Source organism: Cebus imitator, unplaced genomic scaffold (assembly GCF_001604975.1).
Source record: "Cebus imitator isolate Cc_AM_T3 unplaced genomic scaffold, Cebus_imitator-1.0 Scaffold134, whole genome shotgun sequence".
Classification (NCBI taxonomy): domain Eukaryota; kingdom Metazoa; phylum Chordata; class Mammalia; order Primates; family Cebidae; genus Cebus; species Cebus imitator.
The window spans coordinates 4,193,489-4,214,642 of record NW_016107449.1 but is presented as its reverse complement, the minus strand read 5'-3'; the positions used below and the strand labels follow the sequence as shown (position 1 = coordinate 4,214,642).

At 46.0% G+C, this 21,154-nt stretch overlaps 1 long non-coding RNA gene across 1 annotated transcript in view; it reads right to left on the bottom strand.

Annotated features, from left to right (window-relative positions):
* Positions 1 to 18,939, bottom strand: part of LOC119473123 — a 32,536-nt gene extending 13,597 nt beyond the window's left edge. Inside the window, exon 1 of the long non-coding RNA XR_005202316.1 lies at positions 18,765 to 18,939. This is a non-coding gene — a long non-coding RNA (uncharacterized LOC119473123). The remainder of the gene's footprint in view (positions 1 to 18,764) is intronic.
* Between the last annotated feature and the right edge of the window lie 2,215 nt (positions 18,940 to 21,154).

The window sequence follows — 21,154 nt, the reverse complement described above, 5'->3', positions numbered from 1 at the left end:
GGCTCACCGCAACCTCCGCCTCCTGGGTTCAGGCAATTCTCCTGCCTCAGCCTCCTGAGTAGCTGGGACTACAGGCACGCGCCACCATGCCCAGCTAATTTTTTGTAGTTTTAGTAGAGACAGGGTTTCACCATGTTGACCAGGATGGTCTTGATCTCTTGACCTTGTGATCCACCCGCCTCGGCCTCCCAAAGTGCTGGGATTACAGGCTTGAGCCGCCGTGCCTGGTTTGTTTCATTTTATCTTCACAATTCATCCCCAATATAATAGTGACGAAGGAGCCAATATTTTTCCCAGGTGACAGATGAGTAAACTGAGGCTCAGAAGCTGGGGAATCCAGCTTCTGAGTTAGAGTGGATTCATACACCTAGTAAGGGTTTGTGGCAGCAAACTCTTCCTGTCAATTACACAGTATCTGTTCTCTTCTTCTTTAGTAAAATAATCCAAACTTTAATGGGAGCAGTAACTGCATGCAGCTTCAAATTCATGCCTCCCAGCCTTCCCTGTAGGTAGAACAGCCATGTGATCACATTGTTACCAATGCATTACAGCTGTAGGTTGAGGGTGGCGCTGTTTCCCAAAAGGCTCCTTGAAAGGAGGAGTCGTTCTTCTGCCTTTCCCCTCCTCCTCCTGCAGCAGCCATGGGAGGACCGTGAAAAAAGGTGGTGTGGAAAGATAAAAGGAATCCGGGACATTGACAACATCATGGGGCCTGTTTGTTCTCTACCCTAGATTACTTACGTCTAGCCGGGCACGGTTCCTCACGCCTGTAATCCTAGCACTTTGGGAGGCCGAGGTGGGCGGATCACCTGAGGTCAGGAGTTCAAGACCAGCCTGGCCATCATGGTGAAACCCCATCTTTAAAAAAAAGATTACTCATGTCTGTAATTCTGGTTACGTGAGCAAACCCACTCTGCTTTTCTGTTATTACTGATACGATGATGGAGCTAGGATTTGAACCAAAGCTATGCTGAGTCATTCTTTCTCGTCCAGGTAACACTCTCCACACAAACACAACGCTATTACTGCAGAAGTCACTATCTGTGCCCAATAAACACTGGGAAAATCTTGCTCCAGCTATTCTTTCTCAGGACAATTTGGAGTTGCAAGTCTTGGAAGTAAGAATAATTTCAGCCTCATAACAGTAATAGAAAAGGTGTTACTCGTGATAGATAAAAGTAGAAATAGCCTAACACAGCATAAGTTTCTGTATTGATAGCATCTGCACAGGGAAGCATGGATTTATAGAAAAGAACCACATGACGAACATTTACAAACAGAAAGTTCTGACTCTGGCCTCACTGTTGTATTTGCTGTTGACCTTAGAAAAGTCACATCGTTACTGTCTGTTTTCCTTTTCTTGCAATCTTGACAAGATAGATCTTTGTGCCATGGGCTTGTGATGAGAATCCAATGATGAAATATACATAAAAGCTTTTCCAAAAAAAATCGACACGTTTGGTGCTCTGAACCTGGAGGGAATCACTATACGAATATTGCATTCCTAGTGTATGTGTAACCCACACACAGAAAACCCTATAGTTATTATCAGATTGTAGTGACCCCAATTTTCTCCCTCTTTTTTAGCCATTAAGTCGTAGGAGCCCCCATGAGACACAAGAATAATGTCAGAATGGAGCAACATTGTCACAGTGAGGAATAGGTGTGCCTGTGTGTGTGGGCACATGGGTGTGCAAGATTTAACCTTTTTCTCATTGAGTTTCATATATTTCATGCAAAGGATTGCTGAATATTCATCGATCTATCTAGTAGCCACAAGTGTGCTATTAGAAATGTATTACTCATCTATATTTTTGAAATGTTGAAATAATTCAGTGGTGATCCTTTGCAAGATAGGTTTGCTCCCTTTAAACTAAAGTGACAATAACATCCAAGCCGTCTTTGGTTTCTCTCAAGTTGTGCTGATATCCTTGATGTCTCTAACAAACCGGAGACTGCCTGTAAGAATCCTGTATGTCACCATTAAATTGAAAAGGGCCTGAAATATCAAAACCTCACTTCTGGTAAGGAAGGGAAGCGAGAAAAAAGCAAACCGATGGTTATTCATGAATCACTCCCAGCCTGCCATGATAAATAACAGTGGCCTCTTTCTCCTCTTCGCTGGGCTCGTAATATTCTCCCTGAAGGTGTTTTACCTGCCCAGAAAGAATTGGGCTGGAGGGACATCTAGTAAAAATGATTTTTAAAGCCTCTTAAAACGCAAAAGCCTGTGTTTGGGTTATGAGTCATTCTTTTTGCATACAACAGTGTCCAATTAATCTCAGTAGACTGGGGAGATGGGACTAAGACAATTTGCCATGTTTAGTCTGTGGTTTTGTGACAACCTAATGATGTTAAGAGAAAATTAAGTACTCGATAAAAGAGCTCCTTTTAAAAGATTACAAGCGAAGGGGTCTAGATTTGGGCTTCTCCTACGACATAAAACATGAGGATCCACTGCTCAAATACGGGTTCTGCATATAAGGTAGGAAATATGCCATTTCCACATTAAAAGGGTGGCATATTATTTGGAATGAAATACAGCAGTACAAAAATAATCAGTCAAAGTGCAGCGTCAGGGTGTTTCTATGTAGATTTCTGAATGTCCTTTCATTGTTTCAACAGAGAGCTGCTGTTTTCTCCCGCACTGACAGGCAATGCTATGTGATATGTTGGCAAACAATTTTACTGTTTTCCTCTCTCTTCTTATGAACGATATTTATAGACTCCGAATTGCATTTGGTTCCGCTTTCCGACACAGTTATCTTCTTGGGCGTGGATTAAATGAAGATCTGGGTGTTGAAAGACATTTACATAAGTGCTGTTTGTGAACTGGAAGGCCAGTTCTTCTATTATCGCCAGAACATTTAAATCTTAATGACTGGCATTGTTGTCTAAAAGACGGTGTTTTTCCTGCTGAGAAACTGCATTAGATTCAAGAAACGAAGCTCATTTCCATTCTCTCAGCAGTCTCTCTAGAAATGACATGCAGTGCTTGAAACTGTTTATTTCCAAATTCAGGCCTCCCTCGCATCAGTCATCAGCTTCAATTACCAGTTTTCCGGAGCCGAGCCATCAGGCAGTCTGACACCGGGGTCCGGCCTAATTCCCACCTTCTCCAGAGTCAAGAGCATAATGTGCGGATGAAAAGGTGCAAAATAGCCTGGACTTCATTAGCATGCAGGGCCTGGCTGTTCATTTGCCGGCTGCGAATGGAAGTTCTGACACTCGGAGCTTGCTGCAAAATGAGAAAAGTCCTCTTCAGGGGAGATGAGGTCCTTGGTGGTGAGGAAAGGTCATCAAAAAGACAGCCGCTGCCCTTGCTCCCTGCTCTCCATGACTGCTTATTGATTCCAGGAACACCTCATTACACGCCGGATCAACATATTATTGCCATGTTCTGGGACTGAATTGTTTACAAGTGTCTTTATCGCCAGCAAAGGCCTGCCCAGAGATGCATGACTACACTCATTTGGCTGTGACCCGCCAATTATGTGTTATCCGATATGTTGCTGGGTATCTTGATCTTTGCCCGGGTCTTCTCCTGGCATCAACACAGTCCCATTTACTACTTCTTTCTAACCACTCTTTGGGAAAGTAGCCATTAGCCTGTCAGTGTGTAAATGTGCGTGCATGTGTGTGTGTGTGTTACCTCTGCTACAGGAAATCTGAGCGTTGATGCTCCATTGCTTGCTATTCATGAAGTTCATAATCATTTGAGGGAAAGAAATTCTCTCTCTCTCTCTCACACACACACACACACACACACACACACACACACTTTTTTTTTATGGCATACAGGGTAACCCACACAATTTGCAATCAGTATGCACAACAGAGAGCATAATGCAGCTTGTTATCAGCTCCCTCTGCTTACATATAGGCCCTACGAGAGAGCTGTCATATTTTATTTGGGCATAGCTACTGCAAACCACTGTACAGGACCATTTTAATCTTTCGTTACAGACACTTCGATGGCTCCATAAAAGAAAGAGCGGACTTGCAACTTGATTAAAAACTCAGTAAAGAGATTGGGCAAACCCTCCCGCCCCAAAAAAGCGGAGCTACAGCCTTAATTTCTTACTGAGGCCACTCTGCAATGCAAATGTGACTTCTGTTTCCCTCTGATGGTGGCTACTGACAGACATTTAATAATGCCGAGAATTGACAACTTGTTGATTTTTGTGAATATTACTTGGAGAAGGTTTAATGTCTCCACCAAACATTAGGACCATCTCAACCAAATACTAAAAGGGGCGACATTTCATTTACATCTCCTGTTGCCATCAAGAATGACTCTAGTGAGTTATTCTGAGCAGGGCACAGCAAAGCAGATGCCAAGAAACTTGCCTTTATTTTTCTTGGAAGCATACATCCTTGGCAATGGGCGCATATTAATATAATGAGTGAAGTGAAACTCAAGAATCTAACTGCCTTTAGGAAAGTGACATCTGTAAGCACATTTATTTCCAGCAATTTCCCACATTTGTTTGGGATTTATCTTTCTTTAATTTTTTCCAGGTATTTTTTTCTCTTTCCAGTTTTGAGAGAGTTTTGTAATGACACCAAGCTCTTTTGGTTCTTTCCAAAATCCCTCAGTTTTGGCTTTCTGACAAATCACTATTAATAATTGGAAAAGACTGGTTAAGGCCCCCTCATCAGGGTGCTTCAACTCAAAGCGTCCATTGAAGATATTTGCTAAACCCAGTGTTTAAGGACACTGCAAATTCTGTAGTATTATCAACCAATAAGTAGCCTTTGGAAGAGAGAGATGATTGGAAGAATTACTCTTGGTTTATTTCAGGGGGCACTATTGCACAAGAAGCCTGATCAAAGGATAAAGCTGGAACAAGAAGTGTTTACCAACATGCCCATCTGAGGAGCAAGTCTCAGTGTGGTTGGAACTCAGAGAATGACAAAAAGGGTAACACTCAATAACTAGGAATCATCCAAAAAAAAAGAAGGGGGACTTCTTTACACATTCACAAGAGATCATAATGATGTAGCAGTGGGAATGCCCAGACAGTAGGCAATTTGGGGTTGAATGCTCTAGGTAGAAGGGAGAGCTCCATCCAGGAGATTCTGCCAATTTTTATAACCAGCTCATCTGTTTTTTCCATGATAAAAGAGAATTCCTCTCTGTTATGGCTTAAATGCCTCATCTTTATGAATCCTTCAAACTGGCACCAAAAAATTCTTTTCAATTAACAGAATGGCCAGTCATCCTAGATCCTGTGGATTGCTTCCCTATCATTAGGAGTCACAGGTACCTACGTATATTTTTTGATACTGAATAGAAAATGCATACACATGGTCTACAAGCACCGTGGTGTGATGAGATGATCAGATGGTAACCCCACAAAAGAAGCTTGTTTTAAAAATCATTTAGTAAATACAACTTTGTGCCAGGAAACTTTCTAGAAAGTTGGCATATATTAACTGATGTATTAGTCACAACCCGGTGACATAAGTATTATTATTCCCCTTTACAGATGAGGAAACCTTCTTGCGCATCTGGTAGGGTTTTCTAGTGTGCTCAAGGTCATGTGGCAGAGGCAGAATTAAAACCTGATGGGAGCCATGGCGAGCCCACACTCTATTCCACCTCCCTTGGAGCCAGCATCCGCTACACATTTCCAATAATCCTATAAAGCACCCTTTTTTGTACGCCAGCCAACTTGAATGCAGAAAGAGTTGCTAGTTGTGATAATAAATATGTTGAAATTATCATCTTTTACATATCTTACATCCTTTGCCATGAGGTGGGCTGTGGAAGCCTTCTTTGATTGATAGAATAAAGTAAGTTTTGATATAAAAAGACAATTCTGGCCACTTAATTAATAGAATAAAGTAAATTTTGATACAAACGATGATTCTGGCCACTTAATTAAAAAGTGGTGGGGGTTGCAGGGAGAATATACTCGGGGGGCTATAGAAATGCTCCCACTGGTCAGTAGGAGCATCTGAGGAAGTCTTGTCAGTCTGTGGCTCTTATACTCATCCCAGTTGCCTGTGGATCTTCCATTAGGGGTTCTTCTAAAACAAAAAACAATATTTAATGCACTTCCTGTGGCTATCATAGCCAGCTCTCCCACAGAGTTACTCTACCATTGGAAACCTAATGAGGGAAGTTCCAATCACAACACAAGAGACTGGATTCCAAAGGCTTGAAGGATATCCATCTACTGACTACAGACCTACACAAACATGTTCACAGGTGCTGGAATCTTCCCGCCTCATATGTTCATTTTTCCCTGCTGTCCATGAGAATGTTAGCCACTTTCTGGTGCCTAAAATAATGTATCATTCAGAATGTCTCCTGGACCACTGGCCTGGCTAAAATTAAGGGAGATGACTTGTTCACAGGGACCCTTCCTCCTCATTTCTCCTTCCTTCAGCATCAGTAGCCTCTAATCTTCCAGCACGTTCATACTTCCCCAGTCTCTTCTGCAAGAGAAAGAGAAACACTGCTCTTATCAGTTCATCTGCACTAAGACACCAGAGATTCAAATGTAAACCCTATCCTTCCCATTCCATCACCAACAGTAGTACTTGTACCGTAAAAGAGGGCAATGCTTGACCCAAAGCAATAGTGTGTCATGATGGGGATGGAGGGGAGGTGTGGTATTTGGGGAGGGGAAGCCTTCCAGGTGATCTCTTCCGGTGGGAACAAATTTGGCTATTCCTGATGTAGACGTTTACATAATCTAAGCCTCACTTAGGCTGTCAGAATTATTTAATTTTCAAAATGATCAGTTGGAGACTCTAGAGAACTCTACTAGAAATGAGCTCTACTGATCTAACATTAACCCAAGGGCAGATATATTGTGGTCACCCTCTCCACCCAGCCCTTACTTCTGGGTCTTTCAGCTTTGCACAGACACACATGTTGGGACTTCACTATGTACTCAAACTGTACAGAGTGTTCTTGGAGCTCTAACTTGCATTTTCTGCCCTCGAAGAGCCAAAAGGGCAGAAACAAGTGTCTTGTGACACTTGTGACAAAAGGTGTCACAAGACAGTAAATGATTAAAGACAAAAATAACAAGTATGTATAATAAGAGGTGCTCTAAGAGTTGGGTTAGCATAGTAGACTCCCGTGGACTAGCATAATGGGAAAGGCTTTCTACTTGAAGTAGGATAAGAGTGTGTCTTGGAGATTTGAATAAGTGGAAAGAGGGGTGGGTAAGAATAATAGTATCCAAATATAGCCACCCTCAGTTTTCTGCATTCCATGCAGCTCCTCCCACTGATAGGAAGAGTGGCGGCTCACACCATGGTCCTAGTTGGAAGCTGCAGTGAGCTATGATCTCACCACTGCACACCAGCCTGGGCCACATGGCCAGACACTGTCTGTTAAATAAATAAATAGGCTTGGCGCAGTGGCTCACATCTGTAATCCCAGCACTTTGGGAGGCCAAGGTGGGCAGATCACTTGAGATCAGGAGTTCGAGACCAGCCTGGCCAACGTGGCAAAACCCCATCTCTACAAAAAATATAAAAAATCAGCTGGGCATGGAGGTGCACACCTGTAATTCCAGCTACTCAGGAGGCCGAGGCATAAGAATCGCTTGAACCCAGGAGGTGAGTTTACAGTGAACAGAGATCATGCCACTGCACCCCAGCCTGGGTGATGGAGTGAGACTGTGTCTCAAAAATAAATAAATAAATAAATATACGTAAATAAAAAGAGGAGGAGACTCTTCCCCCTCCCCTTGAATCTGGCTGCACCTGGCAGCTTGCTCTGACCAATAGAATGAGATGGAAGTAACATTCTGGGACTTCTGGTTTCATGGACTATAAAAGGACTAGCAGCTTCCACTGCCTCCCTCTTGGATCCCAGCTGCCATGCATCAAAGAAGTCCATGCTAGGGTACAGAATGATTAGAGGTCATGTGGAGATAGGCCCTGGGAGGTGAGAGAGTATCTTGGACTTTCCACAAAAATAAGCCCAGCTGACCCTCCGTAGAGAAGTGCCCAATAAGTCCTGCTAGAAATTCTGAACAATGGAATTGTGAAAAAAATAAAATAAATTGTTATTAAGTCACTAAGTTTTGGGGTGGTTCATTAAGCAGCAACAGACAAGTGAAACAGTAAAATAAAGAGGAGGACATGAGTGATGAACTGCTTTCCACATGAGAAGATGGCATAAATGAAATGAAAATGGGTGCATACAGTATTAGGCATCCCTACACTGAGTAAGCCAGCCTGGCTAGAGCAAGCATTTCAGGTTAACAACTAGAAGAATACAGATCGATAAGTCAGGCCCAAATAGCTTTAGTGTGGGAAGGAGATCTTTAAAGCAGCCCGTGCGATGTCCTCTAAAGGAGGTGCTGTCAGTGTCAAAAGCTCCTTACCTGTCTATATCAGTGTGTACCAGCTCAGTGTCCAACCACCAGCATCTGTGTGTTTCATTGCCTGGGAGCTTTGTTTTGGTCACTGAAGCTCACTCTGCTTATACAACAGGCTAGAAGTGCTGGGGAAATAATGGCAGCGGAGTAGCCCTCAACGAGTGACTGATGGAATTGGTGTATAAATATTCCAGCTCAGGTGTGTGCTACACCGTTTCCCAGAGCTTGCAGTAGAATTAAATTCCAGGTATCCACAATGGCAACCTGCTTTATAATACAGCTTAACGGTTGCCTTCCCTTCTCTGTCTCTCAACCTCATTCCTCAACTGGTGTTTCCAGAGATCACCTTTGAATTGCTTGCTTCTGGAGAAACCCAAACTAAGACGCTTTCATTTTACAGGTAAGAAAAATAAAGCCAGGACAAAGATTACTTTGAGCAGGTGTTATAACAAAATGAACCAAAATAAGCAGCTCTTCAAACAAAAACAGAAATTTATTCTTGCCATATAAACAGTCCAGGATGGGAGGGCAGATTCTGCTCTCAGAAGTCTTCTCAGGACCCAGACCATTGGGGAACCTTTGCCATCCTCAATACACGGTTCTCATTAGCGTAATTCCCAGCCAGCAAGAAGGAACAGGGAGGTGCAAGTATGAGATGACAATTACGTACATTAATTCTGCTTGCATGCCACTGGTGAATGCTTAGTCACATGGTCCTCGTGTTACTGCAAGGGAGGCTGGGAAATGTAGTTCAGCTGGTCAGCAGGTGCCCAGCAAGAAGAGAATAAATGATGACAAGTGGCAGACAGGAGTCTCTGACCTTGGAAGATTAGTTGGTTGCCAAAGTGCCTACAGCTAGTTAGTGGACAAGTGGAACTATAAACCTTTCTGCATACTACTTTTTCCTTACTCCCCTCACTTGGATTCTAACCAGACTGAGGCAGGGCTCAAATGTCTGGTATTCTGCAAGGTCCATCTCCCCTCATCACAGAAGCAGCAAAGCAGAATAAGCCCTTGAAGCCCCTCTCAGGCTCAGTCTACATGAGGTTGCTGGATTGGACTTTGTGGTCAAAGCAATAGCATAGAGGCTCTATGCTTTCAAACAGAGCCAGCCAGTCTCACTGCTAGACCATGTAGCCCCATGGTACAGATTTTTAAATGCACCTGTTACTTTACTGACAAACACCAAAACAATGTCTTAGAAACCATACAAACCACACAAATCAACAACGATGCGCAGGGTACACCTATATGACACTCAACCTGTCAGATTGCAATCTTGGCCAGGAGAGGAAGAGGAAAGAACCAGGGAGCTAGCTGAAATCTATGGAGATCAGAGATATTTGTAGTCATCTCTGAAGAATCTGAATTTGTTTCAGCAGCTTCCAATTATCCACAGGCTGACAAAGCTGTTTCTTTTTGAGCCCATTATCACAGATGAAAATACTAGAAGGTTAAGCCCACCCAGCACAGCTCACTTATATATAGAAGAAAATGAGAGGAGACAGGTTTATCTAAGTGGATTCTATTCATAAATTTTACATGCTAACCTGAATTTTTCAAATTCACTTTTTGACTGGATTTGGGGTTATGCTCATCATATATGTACAAATGGTCATTTTTTAAAAAAGGACAATGAAAGCAAATGAATTGTTCATTGGAAAAATTTGTTTAATGACTGCACTGTTCTGTCAATTAAAAAAAAAAATCCTTTATCCTCAGTAGAGATTGCACTAAATTTTAAAATCATTATTCTGCCTTGACCATTCTTTAACTTTCCCCAAGATATAAGGTATATATTTTTTACACTTAGGTTGAAAATTACCAAGGTTTGTGCCATTTAAGTTATTGGACACAACTCACTGCTATATTTCTAATATTTTTGTGCAAGTGAACAAGAGAAACAGTTACCTCTGATTTGAACTCTACACAGGAAGGTGGTATTTTGGATTTTTTTCCCCTGCAACAATTTCCTGTTATGCTCAACAAACCTCCCTCCAAATGCAAACCTAAGTCTCATTAGCAGACTGTGTTGAAAATATGTGTCTAATCACCCAAAAAGCCAAGTATTTATCAGGATAGGCCTTCCAAACTCATCAACTTTAATGGTATCCAGACAGCTTTTCTGGAGAGGGCTCATTAGTTAAAAAAACAAAATCTCAAAATGTCCATGTTCTGTGGCTTTACTTACATAGTCAAAAATATAATCCAAATTCTCTGCCTTCTTGTTTAGTAGCCATTTTCTGCCTATATACTGCCTTGAAAAATAGTCAAACAAATGTAAAGACGATAAATATCAAGCATAAATGAACTAGCGCCAAAGGGGATAGGTTCTGTACATAAAAATGAGCAACACCAGTGGCTGCAGATTAAGAAACTGAATATGTTGGTGTTTAAAATTAGAATGGTTCCCCAAAGAATTGAAAATGCTCCATTTAAGAAAAGAAATGTTTTCAAATCACTCTGCTGACTAGAGAAGTCTGAATCAAAGTCAGAAATTAATAATAGGATGTAGACAGAGACCCCCCCAATCATAAATAACAGAGATGATTTTTATATGTACAAAAGCCTGCATGGCCTTGCAGTGTCTATAGTTCTATGGGGAAAAAAAACCTAATGAAATGCAAGAAGAAATTGTTAAAAATAGAAATGAATGTGCCTGGTAGAAATGCTATTGTCGTATCCTTGTGACACAATGACTTGTTTTCTGGAAAAGTAATTATTCAACTGGGCCCAGGCAAGCATTGTATTCATTGTAAAGTTGTATATTTAAACCTGTAGTCTGAAGGGTTTGCCTGTATTTAAAGCTCAATGCTACCCGGGGCTCATTAGAGTACCAGGACAAAGCTCTAGCATATTACTGTTTTGACACTCCTCAGAACTTCTAGGTAGTTTTCAGTGGCTTCAAGTACTTAGATTGTCAGCAGTATAGGAAATAGAAAGTAGAATATTGAATGTGTGAGGTGTATACATCAAACATGTGGGAATGTATAGACAGAGAGATAAAGATCCTCCACGAACATCCTATTATATAGCAGAGGGTGCAGAACAATTCCAGGGTAAACACAGACCTGGAGTAAACAGAGCTGCAATGTGCAGGTTGCACGAATTAGAGCAGCCTGAGTCTCATTCAAGATCAAATGGTTCCTTTCTAGACTTTTTATCAGGAACAGGCTCTGCTCTGAGTAACAGAAAGATAAAAGAACACAACCGCAGCCGCACAATCTTTAGTGTTGAGACAAAGAGAGCAAGGGGTAAGTGTTTAACAACAGAATGGCCTCATTCTACAAGTGCTTCCTTCCCAATTTGGGCCCACTCAGTGCTTTGGCTGAATCTGTGACAGGATGTGTGCCCTCTCCATGGTTTTAGATAAACCTGTGCTTTGCGGGAAGCTGCTATCAGGATGAGGGTGCCCTGGCTGAGGGTGGAGCTAGGAAGGAAGGACAGTGGTAAGAAGGAGGATAGCCAGAAGGAGGATAGGCAGGGCAATATCCAGCCAAAATAATTTACCCCCCGCTTTCTGGTAAATGCAATTTATTTTTATGAATTTATATTTGAAATAAACAATACCTGTATGTGGGGGAAAAGTTAAAAGTACAACAAACAGCACAGTGGAAAATTGGTACCCCTGTAGTCCACTACCTTGGTTCCTCCCCAGTGGCAACTGTAAGCCTTCCTTGCAGATATTTCCACGCACAAATTGTCACTCAATTTCAATCCATGACCTTGAAAAACACGGCTCCTCATCCCAATGCAGCCCCTCCGAGCACCAGGTCTTCTCTTTCCCTTCAGGTCATTCTTTACCCATCCCCACTCCCGGACATGTTTCTTCATCTCGGGGCACCTGGCGGAAGATCTGCTGACACCTTGATGACCCAGGCGCAATTTTTTTTTTGGTGTTTTTTTATATAAGGGTTAGAGTTATTACTTAATGATTATTACTTATTTTACACATTCTCGTCTGCTGATGTTTAAAAGATAAGAAGACATTTGTCAGGGCGGGAGCCTGAGGCTCTCAGAGGACTCGGCAGACCCTGCCAAAACGTTTCCAAACTGAATAGTCACTGGGCTGCCAGATAATTCAGAAACTATTTGTATGAGCTGTTTATCAAATTATTAACCGCACAGATGTTGTTTGGCTGAAGAGCAGCTGAATCCCCTCTCTGGCAGCCGCGGAGACAAAGGTCTCCAGGAATAATTGGAAATGTGCACGGAATATTAAATTAATTTACTGCTCTTAATTCTTATGCAAATTCTGACCTCTGATGGCGCCTATCAATTATCCCGCGCGCCGTGAAAGCGAAAGCGACAGTTTCTTATCTTCGCTTTGCTTTTTTTTTTTTTTTAAGAACTCGAAAAAGGAAATATTTGCAATAAGCAGGCGGTAGGAGCACTTCGTAACTGGAATTATTTAATTGAATCTCCAAGTTTTTAGGGATGTCCGTGGAGAATAAAACCCCAGGGCGCAGGGGAGAGGGTGGGAGGAGACAGGGGGCGGAGGAATTTGTTGGTTTGACTATAAACCTGCGGGCGGCGGGAAAATACAGCCAAGAGCAGGGACCAGTGATTTCAAATAAAACATTAGCTTGTAGGAGGACACCGGCCTAGGGAATCGCGCGAGCTCAGCGTTAGCCCGGGTTTCACTGAGGCCGGCGATTCGAAGGGAGGCGCGTTTCCGCAAATTGCACCGCTAGGCACCTGGCGTGGAAGCGCCTCTGCGCGGCTTTCTTCCATCGCTGCCTACAAGGTTTCACTGAGCTCTGGCTTCCATTTGCTTATTTTGGGGGGGTTTTAACCTTAGAAGATTCCTGCTTTTACAATCGCTTACCAAAAAACATTTCTTTTTCTTTTTGTTCTTTGTAAAACCAAACCACTATGCTGTGCGTTCAAGTTCAACTCTACTGAAATCCCGGGTGGACCGAAATAAGATTTAATTGCCTCCTGCGTGGAGAAGTGACACCCACGCTTTCCCCTGAAATTGAGCAAACACCAGGGCTTTGTCTGCGCTTGTGGCTTAAACGCGGTGCGGTTTCTGCACCCAGTTGGTGGGTTGTAAGGCCGGAAATCTCCAGTCTTTCATAGTTTCTAATCAGGAAAACCAAATCGGGCCCATAATGTCAGCAGCCCCCGCCTGACCTCGCCGGGACCTCGGCAGCCCGACGTTGTCGCCAGCGGCCTCGGCGCAGCCACGACGCGCCGCCTTTCAGCTCCTCGTGGCTCCCACAAAAGCCAGACAACAATATCAATTAATCATGCAGCGGGCAAACAAGGAGATTTATCCCGCGACAAACAGCCCCACCGAGAGCTGCTGAATGGGCGTGATTAGCATGTGAAAAGGCGAGCAAAACTCCGCAGTTCAACAGCTAAAGAGCAATTTGATGGGGCTGGGATGGGGAAATTACTTGATTAGCGTCCGTCGGAGGACAGCACGGTTACAGCCCCTTGGCCGGGAATCCGACAGGAGAACAAACGCGCTGGTAAACGCGGCGAAGTGCAGGGAGCGCGGGCGAAGGAGGGAGCGCGGGGGCCGGCACCTAGACGCGATCGGGGTGGAGGCAGGAATCGCGGGCATAGGGGCTGACCTGCTAGCCCCTGACAAACTCCCACCACCCTCACCTAGGGCTCCCGGGCCGGGACCGAGCGGACCCAAGACCTCACCCAGCGCTGGAGGTCAACCTTAATTTAACACGCTGCCCGGCTCTGACCCCGAAAGAGAGTGACAGAGGCGCGTGCGGGGGGAGAGGCCCACCCACGCCGTCCCTGGAGTCCCCTCAAATGCTCCCAGGGACGCAGTCCGCGGCCGCCCAGGTCGGAATCGTGACGCTAGAGGCGCGGCCTTTCCAACCGGGAGCTCAGCGCTTCCATTTGGGCAGGCAGCGAACTTTGGAGCCGGGCAGGAAGTGTTTTCCCGCTCATTCTAATGTAACCACCCGGTTCCTGCCTCCTAGAAAAGCTGCCACGATTGGGCTTGGGGTCGGCCTTGGACAAGAAAGCGTTCCTCGGCTGCGCCACTGTCGGGAGGAGGTGGGAGGTGGAACGGAGCTCCCTAGCTGCGTGCAGAGGGCTGGAGGCTCGCGGGGGACATGCAGGGGTGGGGGTGGAGTGCAGCTCGGGGTGAAGGCGCGACCGCTTTGGGGCAGGGGCCGTGACGGAGCAGGCTTCGGGCTCTCCCTAGGCTCGGTTGGATAGCCCCAGGCCGGCCTTGGATCCTTGGAAGCGGATACGCAGAGCCAGATCTGGCGGCGTTGCACGCTGGACATCGCGGTATCTTCCTCAGGACCGGAGGGCAGCGCTGAAGGCCCGGGGCCAAGATTTTGTTTTAGGTATACTTGGGCCTCGCAAGTGGGGTGTTTACAAACAGAGACCCCGGCGAATCGCCAAGGAGCGGCGCGGCTCAGTGTCTCCACCGCCAGGCCAAGTGGAGACTGAGGGCACGATGAGGCCCCCTGCTGTCTATCATACCATCTTAAGCAGCCACCACACCTTACCCGGAAAAGACCCTGGAATTAAAGCCTGCACCTGCACTAGAGAGGGGAATTTAAGTTTCCCACTCTCGACGTGTCTGGAACCTTCCCTGTACCCACAACCCCCTGCTCCCTGGCTCCTCCCAGTGCCAAGGAGGGGGAAAGACTCCCATCCTGTCCCCAAAGTCTCAGACTAACTCGCTCCAGGGACCCACTAAAAGGGTCTTTCCAGCTCTTGCCCCCGAACTGGGGTGCAGCGGCAAGACTCCGGGACCTGGAGAGAATTTAATGCGGCCTTCACATATGTAAGAAAGACTTCAACACACAGAATCGCCAAAGCCCTTGTTGTCTTAAATAAATCCTGCTTCTTGGCACAGAAGAATGGAGAACCAAGGAGTCAACCCCTATTTTAGAAGAAAAAAAAAAAGGAGGGGGAAGGGGGTGGATAGCCCCCATTGAGCGGAACAATTGTCACGCAGCTGAGCAGTGTTAGTTAACAAATCGCAGCTCTGGCGGACTTCAAAAGGCTTCTTTTTGAAATGTCTGTGGTGGTGGGTGTGCAGTGAACCCCAGCTCGCCGGTCGCTGCTCACCCCGCTCGCCTGTCTCTCCTTCGGGACTCGGTGCTTGAAGCCCCAGTGCGGCTCCCTCCTTTTTCTGTCCGCAGCTGGACCCGGGAGCCCTGACTCCCGGCTTTGGCGCCTGTACTTGAGAGCGGGGAAGGACGTCGCGGCCGGCAGGCCTGGAGGGCGCATGGGTGTGCACCGTGCAGCGGCTGGTCTGCCGCTAGGAACCCCAGACCCGCGAAGCTGGAGGGCGCACTCCCCTGGCGCAGAGCCCCAAACCGCGGCGCTCTCCAAAGGCGCCAACGCTGCAAGCAATGGTGGCAGGACAAACCGAAATGCTTGTCTCACGCCCCCGCCCATCTTTCTCTGTTCAACACTAGAGCGCCTCGTGGCTCGAAGCGCTTCCTTGGGGTGGCTGGGGCTGTGCATTTTAATTCCAAAGCCAAGAGGTCGAATCATCTCAAAGTTGGCGAGCGGACGGAGGGGGTGGTGGCGGGTAACTAGGTGGCTGGATGCCTTTGCCTGAGGGGTGGCAGGGCTATTCCTACCAATAGCCACGGCTCGGGTCTGGCTTGGTAGTTATTTTTCCAAGTTCTGCCTGGTGCCCATCATATTGCCCTGAAAAGCAAAAGAGGCCGCTGCAATTTATTCCAATGGGCGGTTTTTAAGAAGCTGGCAATTTGAACCGGCTGGGTGTTATTTAGTGCAATATGAAATCAAATGATCCTATTTCTCAAATAACAGTGTCTGTGAGGAGAAGTGAATCCTCTGAAAGGGTAATTGTCTGCTGATGGTGTTTCCCATTATACCCGATCTTGGCCTAAATGGTGTTCGGTAGCTAGGCGGAGAGCGAGGGGTGAAATCAATGTGCGCCAACTTGCGCTCAGGAGACAGGAAAAGCTAGTACCGCTCGCATCCTGGCACGTCGAAGGAACAATGCCATCCCACGAGTCACCGATCGACTCATCTTGCAGGTGTCCGAAATCATTATTAGACTTGAGTGATCTTGTGGACGGACGGAGTATAAGACTAACTCTTCTTCCTTCATTCGTGCTGCAGACTAACGACAAACTGGGAAAGAAAACCCAGCTTGGCGCCCTTATCCCACCCCACCCCCGCACCTCAAAGTCATTACTGACATTCTCAGTCCTTTCTTCCAATGACTCACTTCTGTGTAGGACCTTTCCAGTCCAACTTCTGGAAAACAAATGTAATTCCTGGGAAAGATAGTATGTCCACCAGGCGCACATTATTTATAATGCATGGCACCTTTGGGAGAAACAGGTTGGTCTTAGGCTTTTACATTGTTCTCCGTGGGCTCAGCCACTGTTTGATGGAACCAGATATAAGGGGATCAGTTTGTGTCTGAGAGAAGCACAGATGAGGAGCAAATTTAAGGAATGATTTTCATAACAAGGACAAAAATGGCTTGCCGAAACCAGCGCGTTGGCCTTTGGTCTCGTCAATACCCCGAGGTGGAGCGCCAGCGTGCACACGGATAATACCAGAGGCCGCTTCTCCTTAAAATGACTCCCAGCTCCAGAGATGGAGAGAAGGCCGCAAGCAACGGCCTTGTCCATAAACCTTCATTAGTTATTACTAACGCACCTTGAGGGGAGTGGCCTCCTCTTTAGAGCCTACGGGCCAGGACAGAGAAGTGCGGGAGAAAGACGCATCCAGGTCTGCAGCGGCTTGGGGCCCAGGACTCGGGGCGGCTTCCCAGTACGTCTCTGCCCCGCCCTCCCGCCCTCCCCTTAGTGTGTGTGTGTGTGTGTGTGTGTGTGTGTGTGTGTGTGTGTGTGTGTGTTTTCCTAAGAAGGTTTGTGTGTTTTCCTAAGAAGGTTTTTGTGTGTTCCAAATATCCTGAAATTGCTGTCACAACCTACATCCTCTGCTAATTTGGGGCATTTCATGCTGAGCCTCCTAGAACCAATTCGTGGCTTGTTTCTGCTCTAGCTAGGCAGGTTTTGTCTACATACTCTCTCTGGGTGTTTTGAGAGAAGACACACGCACACACACATTTTTCCCTCTGTTTACAAGCCCATTTGGTTGTTCATGATTTTTCCCCTTCCTTGGTGTTACCTCCAAATATCTGGAGAAGCTGGGAGAGAAATGGTCATGCCTGCATATCCAAGGAGCCCAGCCTAGGAAGCTTCCATCTCTGTCTAGGAGGAAGATTTGGCCACTGCACCTGGAGCCCGAGGCACTGGACAACAGGGGCGCGATTCCCGGCGCTTTCATGGGCCTCTCTGGCAGAAGGAACGCCGGCAGCTTGGGTTCAACTCGCGGCATCTCCTTTCGAATGCCATTTCCCAGATGAAAATCCAGCCAGCAAGGCCTGGACGCCGAGCCCGGTGGAGCCTTGGTCAGAACGCTTTCATTTTCACTCTCCCTCTCTAGGTCTGAGCAACCCCCCAGGGTGTTGTTTCCTAGGGTCTTCTGAGGACATCCCTACCTATCGAGGGCCTGCCCTCTCCAGGCTGAAAGTTCAGTCCTCCGATGCGGTCATGGAATAAGAGGCGACTCTCCCTGTGTCCCGCAAGTGGCTTCTCGGGGTACCCCTGTGAGGCTGCCGCCCCCCGCGCAGACTCGGCTCTGCACCGCGGCAAAAGGAGCTGCCTCCCTCGCCCGGGGCTGGACTGCGCCGCAGCGGCGGGGACAGTGGGAGCGTCGCGGGCCGCCTCACCTGGCGCGGGTCCTGCGCTCACACTTCTCCCAGGGGAAGGAATGGCCACGCCCGAGCCCCTCTACCCGACCCTTTCAGGAGAAAAGAGTGACGGCTAGGAGTCCCTCCAATAACCTCAGTTTAGATCGGGTTTTCGCGCCTCCCCTAGGAACCCGGCTGGAACCCCCGGAGACTCTGCGCCTAGAGTTTTGTGGGCATCTCTCCGCCTCCCCGCAGCTTCCGGCTCTCTCAGGCTTCACCCACCCCCTCTTCCCCCAGACTTGTCTGAACCCTGTCGAGCACTAGGCAAGGCCGGGATCCGCAGGCTGGGGAAGAGAAGGGGCTTCGGGTGTCCCAGCCCGACCGCCACCTCGGCCTGGCATGCAGGGAAACCCCTTAAAGTCAAGGCACGGGGTGGGGGCGGAGGACGGGAGCCAGAAAGAGACCCAGAGGGGCGCCCCTTTCCCCCAGGGGTCTCGGCATCCTAGGGACTCTCTAAGACCCAAGGCAGAGAAAATACGAATTTTAAAAAACAAATCTTCCCTTGCCTGAGGCCATTTTCCAGCCTTCTACGTGCCGTTGCCGGGGAAAGAGTCGATGGCTCGTCCTGCTCTTCCGCTCAGATCAGACTACCCCTTTCCCACACCTCTCTTCTCCTCTGCAAGACATCCCTTCCCCAACCCCGACCCCGCCGCCCTCCCCTCTCCAGACCCACTGACCTTGGGAAGGCGCCGACCCGCAGCTCGCCGAGCCTCGCCGGGCACTGTGCACGGGAAGAGCCGGCTCAGCGCGCAGCCCCTACCCGCTGGCTAGTCGGCGTCGGCTGGGCTGCCGAGGCGGCGCAGAGCTCCCCTCCCCCACGCCTTATAATTTAATCACACGCGATATTAAATTATCAAGCTGCTCATTAATCATCACGCGAGTTATTGGAACTGAACACGCCGCTGCGTGTTTTGACTGCCCGGAACCATTTGCGGGGGTCGGGGTGTGTCTGGGTTTGGGGGATGGGGGATGTCTAGCCACTCTTGAGAAACACTGCGAGCCCCACGCGGGCTGGTGGAGCCTCTTGCCTGGAAAAAGATGTGGAAACGCGAAGGCTGGGCGTCAGAGTTTGGTCGAGGGTCTGTCAAAAGCCCAAACGTATCCCTCCTGGGCCCCTTTCCTGAATATTTGGATTTTGATCACGATGATTAAAACAGCCGGTGGTGCGGTGCTTAATCAACAGCATCTTAATTTGCAGTTTTTCAGGAGGTTGAATTTGGCCTGAATCTGTGCGCCTTCATTGCCCAGTGTGGACGGTGTGAAGTTAAGTTGAAATACAGATGGAGTCAGATCACTGAAGTCATTTCAAAGGATAACATTTCCCTAGTTCAATGGGTCTCTCTTGCCTTTCACATACTATATATGTGGAGGGAGAGAAATAAATAATTTTTTTAAATTAAATTCTTAATTTGGGGTATTCATTTTAAAAATGATCTACACGTTTCACCCTGGAGTGCTTAGAACCTGGTTTTATTTTCTAGGGTTTTATTTTTCCTTTTCTCTATTTCAATTAAAGGAATCTCTTTAAATGAATAAACCAATTAAATAAAACTTCTTATTATTTCATTCCATACAATGGGAGAAACAAATGTTCATTAAAAGTTGTCTTAATGTCACAAAGGAGAGTAATTAGTTCTCAGCATTCACACCAGCAGAACGATAAACAAGAAGGAAAGCATCCTCCACCTCTGGAAGAGGTGGTGTAGATGTGAATCTGCAAACCAACTTTTAAAAAATATACCTAGTTTGAAATTAGTCTTTGGAAGAAATGTAATTCCCAAATTAAGTCTCTTCCCACCTTAGCATAAACCAAGGCCAGTTTTTAGCAGAAGACCAGTTCCTCTGGGCAAGGGCTGTGAATTTCACTAAGTTGGCAAGCCAAGTTTTCTATACAAACCAGAGATCAAATCAAGTTGTTTTCCCTTTTAGAAATATGAAGTATAAACAAATACCAAACTGGGACATGTTCCAAATCCTCAGCAGCTAAATTGCATTTAACTTTTCTACCAGAAAGTGTGATCAATTTAGTAAGCTAACAAGTACATAAATCCTACCCCCTGCTTATGTTTTATCACAGAATATCATTGATAATATTAAATGTGTCCAAGACCATTCACGAGTTATTTTCTCTTCTATTAATCCGTTGTCTGCATTTTTCTATCCTGTCCACTAACACACAAAGAGATGGGTGTCAAAACTCAACACACACACACACATACTGCAAGGTGAAATTCACACATCCTAAAGAAGCTAGGGGGAAAAGCCATACTATGGATGTGATATTTTTTCATAAGCCAATGGAGAAATATATCTTGACTATCTTTATCCAGGCAGTTCATGCCTACATATGTTCTGCAATGACCAGGCATTTGTTGTCAGGGACTGAGAGATGGCTTTCTATACCAGGAGCTTTTTCTAGTAAAAGTGAGCCATTGGTTAAAAAATTGTATCTGAAGAGTTTGTTTTAAAACTGGAGATTTTGAACATAACCTGAATTATCCAGACCACATGGATTGATGAACTTGGCAATTGTGTACTTCTGAAATGTAGAACGAGGATTAAGACTATATGAGAAGCTTTTGAAAAAAAATTAAAACATAATTTTGTTGAGTAGAGTCACTAAAAACGGGAAAAAATAATTCCTTACATTTATTTGCCTATTTTCTTCACTGTACTGTTTTTGCCCACGTCACCCATTTGATGCTCACTAGAATGCTACAAGTGTGAATTCGAGATGAGAATTTATCTTCACTCCTGAGGCTCAAGTTACGGAACTTGTTCACCACTACTGCAAAAGCAAGAATCCACATTTCCTGACTCCTAGTCCAGTGCTCTTTCCAAACAATAGCTAACATAAACATCTAATTTGTTCTTTTTCATAGGCCCTCCCCATCACTAAATAAAATTGAACACTTTAATTCTCTGAAGTTGTGTCAGAACGTAGCAAGTTTGGAAAGCACTCTTGACTAGAGGTCAGTTCGACCCTTAATTACAGCTCTGTGACTTTAAACAAGTCACTCTCTTACTTTAGTTGGGTTCCCCTAGAAGCCAACCCTGAGCCCAAGAT